Source organism: Juglans regia, chromosome 2, assembly GCF_001411555.2.
Source record: "Juglans regia cultivar Chandler chromosome 2, Walnut 2.0, whole genome shotgun sequence".
In the NCBI taxonomy this organism is placed as follows: Eukaryota; Viridiplantae; Streptophyta; class Magnoliopsida; order Fagales; family Juglandaceae; genus Juglans; species Juglans regia.
The window spans coordinates 15,431,671-15,438,448 of record NC_049902.1 but is presented as its reverse complement, the minus strand read 5'-3'; positions in this window follow the sequence as shown (position 1 = coordinate 15,438,448).

Sequence of the window (6,778 nt, the reverse complement as noted above, 5' to 3'; positions counted from 1 at the left end):
AGACAGAAGAGCTATGCCGAACTTCGAAGAAGGAACCTTGAGTTCAAAGTTGGAGATTGGGTCTACCTCAAAGTATTGCCCATGAAAGGAGTTTTTTAGTTTGGAAAGAAGGAGAAGCTAAGTCCAAGATACGTAGGACCTTTTGAGATACTAAAGCAATCGCTTATAGACTGAATCTTCCCACTGATTAAGGAATTCACAATGTCTTCCATGTATCTTCCCTTAAGAAGAGCTTCGAGAGAGAGATACCAACAGTTGTAGACACAAGGGATATTTCGCTCCAACCTGACCTAACCTATGAAGAAGTTCCTATTCAGATCACAAATTGGAAGGATAAGGAACTTCGGAATCAGAAACTTCCTCTAGTTAAGGTTCTGTGGCGGAATCATGATATTGATGAAACTATGTGGGAAAAAGAAGCAGATATGAGAAATAAATACCCCTATTTGTTTGGCCTATGAATTGTTTGACATTACATCATGGCATTCACATTCATTCATGCATGCATGGCATCCATTGTTATTTCACCGTGTGATCCACATTCTTTCTCGTCATTTTTAGTTGCACCATGGCTAGTAATGGTAGGATTGCTCGTCGGACTTATATGACCCCCAGTCGACCTCGGAGACTGAGAGTTGAGCAGCGACGGAGACATCTAGACCATATGGTCGACACATCTTGGACTAAGCAGGAGAGGCTGGAGTACCATAGGACTCACATCCTCGACCATGATGGGAGAGGTAACATCCATTTGAGGAGAGCACTATTGCATGAGGAGCGGGAGCCTTAACGACCCCGTACAATGGATGGGAAATACTAGGATCAGATGGCTTAGATGTTGTATGAGATCAACTCTCTCAGTCACGCCAAATCAGCCTGAGTCCAGCCAGGCAGTCGAGCAGTGTCAAGTTGAGCAAGAACTGCTTATTCCTGACCCCACTCCCCTCGACACATCAGATCTTTCTGACTCTTCCCCGACTTGCGTTCATTTTCATGAGGAGGGAAACCCCTGGCTTGAGGACAAGGAATTTAAGCAGTGGAGACTCCATGAGGAGAGAGTTAACACTTTCTATAATTCAAAGAAGGATGGTGATGAGAGACCCCCATCGAGCCCTGAGCATTAGCATGGTTGGTGAGTCACACTTAACTTTTGTTTATTGCATGTCTTGCTTTGACCCCCGACTTCGAGGACGAAATCTTGTTTTAAGGGGGGAGGATGTAACACCTCATCTAATTAACCATTAGGATTAATCTTTAAATGTCCTTGGATTAAACTTATGATTTTGGGCTTTAAATAATTTTTTATTATTTTATTGTTACCATGATTATTATATTATTTTATTGCTTATTTTATTTATTTACTTCAATGTTGATGGTTAGATTTATTTAGACCATGACACTTAGTGCCATTAAGCATAAATGATTAGAGAAGCAAGCCCATTAAAAATTCTATCAAGGCCTTTAGAACCTTAGGACATTTATGGGCCAAGCCTTAGAAGCCTTAAACCAAGCCTCTTAGGAATTCAAGACTTGGTAGGATAGCCTTAGCCCAAGTATGAGGAAGGCATAAGGCCTTTGGGTCAAGCTTGGTATAGATTTGACCCATGGCCTAATTATGTCAAGGAAAGCCTTTCAAGCTCCATCTTAGTGGATCTTGATGCCTCTTTTAATCCCTCAAAATCTGAAAACAAGACCCCCATTCACTCAAACCCAAAAGCCCATGGACCACTAACCCACACTCATGGCTCTTTTAAGCCCACAAGGCCCAAAGCCTTGTTTTGCTTCTATTTCACTCTTCAATTTGAAAGCCCAATACACCATACTGTGGGTTTTTTTAAGCCCAAGTCATACCCTAAGTACCCAAATTAAGTTTTGAAATTGGGTTAAGACCATTAATCAACTTACCCTTGATTAGTAATCTTTATACCATGTTTTAGAGTTTAATTTTCCTTCTTAATCTTTTTAACATTTTTTATCTGAAATTTTCTTGTTTCATTATTTAATTACATCATTCTTAGATCATATTAAGGCCCTAGAAAAACCTCCACACATGTCATTAGAAGAAATGACACATTGAACCCCAAATTACACCAATCTGCTCACGTGTGCTCTTTGTGTGCAATTGACTGTTTTTCCCTTAATTGCAAACTTTTTGTGCCTTTTTCTTAAGGGCACTATAGTTTTTAAACACCGCATATGATCCCTTTAGATCCAGACCAAGCCTTGGATGAAATTTTGTTTCAAATACCAAACCAAAACCCCAAACTAATTGCACCCAACGACTAGTTGGATAGGAACCGAGTTAGTTGGGTTTCAACCTCCCATCTGCCCATGGCTGAGCTACCACCCCATGCCACCTCCATCACCACCCAATCCCCAAGAGGCACTCATGGTCATCATGAGTCTTTGACCAATTTTTCCCACCCAAAGAAGGCACCAAAATCGAATGGCTTTTGTGCACCACTCCACTCGGCAACCATCCTCCCTTGCATCATCTTCTTTGGGCTGCACCTTCATGATCACATGGCAGCCAACCCTCCACCCTATACTGCTTGAAAAAGCCTTCAAGAAGTGACCATTGACCTGCTCAAATCAGCCTTGAAGAAGAGACAAAGGGATGAGTCAAGGCCATGATCAAATTGCCCAAGCAAAAACCACTTGAACCCGTCAGCTTCATGGATAGTTTTTTATGGTTTTTCTTCTCTTGCTTCTGCACCAAGACTTGACCAGCACCCTTAGGAGCAATGTAGCACCTGAAGTGGTGAAGTCATGGTGGTTTTAGGGGACTATTCAGTCTACCCAAGTGACACGAGGTGATGAAGTGCAAGCTGAAAATTCAGCCCCTTACACCACCGCCCACCTCATCCAATCCCATTGGACTTAGGCCAAGGTCTCCACCCCGTTGGCCACCTTTAAAAAGCCCTCCACCCCTTCATTGTCTCCACACCTCATCTCCAGCTCCCCCTTGACATTGAGAGCCATCTTCCCCCTTAGTTTTGAGAGAAACCGAAAGGTGTGTGCGCTTAAGTGTTCTTAAAGTTCTTGTGAGTTCTTGTGCTAGGAGATTGAGTGGGCTAAAAAGTTTGTAAGTATTATTGCCCTAGATCTTAGTTCACATGTCAAGTTGTGGTTTTAAGTGTTGAAGTAGTTTTGGATGAATTTAGAAAATGTTACTATGCTTGATTCAAAATTGGGTTCATTAAGGATGATTTAAGTGTTTAAATTGTTTTAAAGTGAAACTTTTAGGTATGGCATGTCTTTACATATTTTGATATGATTTATTAATGTCTTAGAATGATCATGGAAGGTTTGATTTTTGATTAAAATCATGCCATGATAGATTTTAATTCTATCTTGTTTTGGTCATCAAAACATGCATGAGTTTTAAGTAAGTTTGTGATTAAGGCATGAAGTTGGATTTATTCCACCTAGGCTTGATGATTAAGCATTCAGAAACCTTATGATTGGGATAAAAATGATATTGCATGTTTTGGGTGAGTTTTGAAAGTATGCCTTTGTGATTTACACTAGAAACATCAAGCTTGATTAATGGAGGATTAATGAAGATTAAGGGTTTTAGCCTTGATTAAGTGTTGGGATGAACTTGCTCACCAAATAATTGGCTTTTATCATATCATTAAGGACCATAGTGATTATTTGTGACTAAAGAAATTTGCATAAGTATGCATTCATAGGGATCAATAGTTGATAGGAGTGGCGTATCGACCGTTTCACTAGACCCCTGAATTTTCTGAAGAGGAGGAGCTGTCGGTGGTTCCAGTTTGGATTTTCTTACCAGGTTTGGCTCCAAACTTCTATCATCCTTCCATCCTGTAAAGCCTTATTGCGCCTATTGGAAAATATATTTGAAGTGATAATTCTACGCGGTGTGCTACTAGAACAGACGGAGCAAGGGTATGTTTAAAATTAGATGTTGCTAAATCTTCTCTATTATCGTTCTGGATTGGTGAGCCATCTTGTCTTGCCAGTTGTATGCAGGAGGTGGTGTATGAAACAATGCCTGCGTTCTGCACCGAATGTAAAATCCAAGGGCATAATTTGAAGACTTGCAAGAAAGGTATTTTAAGGAAGGAGCAAGAGAAGCATTGACTTGTGTATAAGTGCCAAAACTATTGAAAGTTGCGGATCCATCATGTTCGAAACTGTCGCTAACGGATGTGGTGGATAAGGGTACAGAAAGCAAAGTTTTGGATGCGTTGGTGCTGGTTAGTGTTGATCAGCATAGAGTTGATAAGGAAGGTGAGGAAGAGAATACATTACAGTTGGTGGATGTGCATGGCATTGACTTTGGGATATGGCAAAGGAGGGGGTGGTGCACGTCCATACGGAAGTGGTATCCTCTGTTCTTGAGGAGATGGTTCCAGTGGTTTCAGAGGTGGTGGAAGTGCCGTGCTCTGGTTTTGAGGAAGTGGTTTCGAAAGTAGTGGAGTTTCGAGTGGTTTCTGAAGAGGATCCATTGGTTCTTCTAGAGGTGGTACTCTGTATAGCGCTTGACGTGGTGGGTTCCTTTGTTCTTGCGAGGATTAACGTACAGGGATTAGAAGAAGGGCTGCGCTCGAATCATGCGAAAGTGGATTAGGAGGCTTTGGTCTCCATCATGGTTAATCATTCAGAAGCTATACAAGGTGGTTTGTGAAGTTTATCTGATACTGAGATAGTGGAAGGAAAAATGGTACATACTAAGGATGTAATTTTTGACTCTAAAATGCCTGATCAAGTGAAGAAAAAGGGTGAGGATATAACCACGAAAGTTCGTAGCAGTAAGCGGGTTATTACCTGGTCATCTAAATTGAATTTATGATTAGTCCAATTTTGTATTGGAACGTTAGAGGGGTAAGATCTTCTTGGAGTAGGTTGAAAAAGATTATGCAAGTGTATAAACAGAAAGTTGTTGTGATAGTGGAGCCTTTTAACGGGATGAGAAATTGGATGAAATTAAGAAGGTACTTGGTTTTGATTATGGTTTTTCGAATGGTGCTTGGGGCGATAAATTGTGGGTTTTGTGGATGAAGGATGTTAATGTGAGTATGGTAAGCTATGGAACTCAACAAATGTCTATTCTTGTGACTACTGGTATGATGAACTATAAAATCTGATTTGTCTATGCAAAATGTTCTTATGAGCAAAGGCGTGAGCTCTGGGCAGATCTTGCTAGGGAGAGTAACTCAGCTGATCCATGGTTAGTAACATGGGATTTTAACATCATTGCTTCTGATGGGGACCGATGTGGTGGTCGGTCACGGCTTGTGGTGGCTATGGAGGAGTTTAATTCTTGGATCCACTCTTGCAGATTACTGGAATTAAATTTCTTGGGTAAGAGCTTCTCATGGTGTAATGGGCATGCTAGTCGAACTCGTAGTTGGGCTCGGTTGGATTGTTCTTTGGTAAATCATAATTTTTTTGATGCATTTCTGGATTCAGTTATGAGATATTTGCCTTGTACCTCATTGGATCATGCCCTTATGGTCATTTCTCTGGTGAAAAATGTTGAAGTGTATGGGCCGTCACCATTCTATTTTTAGCAAATGTGGGTGGATCATGTTGATTTTACTAGATGCGTATGAGAGGCTTGGGAACAAACGGATGTCAGCAGTGGACTTATGAATCTTGAGGCAAAATTAAAAAGGGTGAAAGTAACTCTAAAAGGATGGAATAAGTCAGTTTTTGGATGGACGAATGGGTACATTCAGGAGTTGCAGAATTGTATTAAGCGACTAGAAGATCAGTTGCAGATCCAGTATGATGAGGAGGTAGAGCTCGACCTGTTTCCTTCAAAAATGGAGTTGGACACTTGGCTTCATCGTATAGAAGTTTGGCTAGCTCAGTGTGCTAAAGTTAGATGGTGGAATCATGGTGATAAAAATTCCCGTTATTTTCATGGCATTCTTAACAAAAGGAAGCAAGCAAGGATCATGGAGATGAGCTTTACAAATGGGTCTACGTTAAAGTTGCCGCAAGAAATACATGATGGTGCCGTGCAATATTTCTGGAATTCTTGGGGCAGTCTACACGTGTAGTGTTGCCGAATTTGGGTGATTTAGTGGCTAATGCGATTTCTGATGAAGAAAATTTAGACTCTATTCATTGCCTACAGAAAAAGAGGTGAAACAAGCAGTTTTTAGTATTCCTGTAACAACCCGATCCTAAGAATAGGCCATAAGATAAGTGATATGTATTTCTCTTATAACTATAAATATTCTATCATTATTATTATTATTATCATTATTATTATTATTATTATTATTATTATTATTATTATTATTTTTCTCCATGCTCATGAGTCCAAACACTATTACCATTATTATTTTCTTTTAATGATAAAACTCCTACCTATCAGTTTTTCTTAATAAAATTCCAATGCATGTACGTTTCTTCCTCTTATTCACTAGGGTTTCCCTTGGTCTATATATAGAACTCATATATGATAGACGTAAATGTCTTCAACCTAGAGCTAGAGTTGCCGCAACAGCTCCATGGCTTTGCACCAAGCAACCGTTGCGCTGCTGCCAACGTCAAGATACACTCACGCACGTAGATAACATTTCACAAACTTACCGAACGCTCAGCCGTCCACCAGACCACTTACCTCGACGGAACTCCCACCTCCCCTTAGTTCGTCTAGCAAACTACCCAAGACCTCCTCCGTGACGACCACCGAAAGCCATTGCGCAAACCACCTTCATGACCGAAACTTGTGCGTTAACACTGCCCAGCCCCACGTAAAGCAGAAATCACTTGGTCTCCTTCCATAAACCAG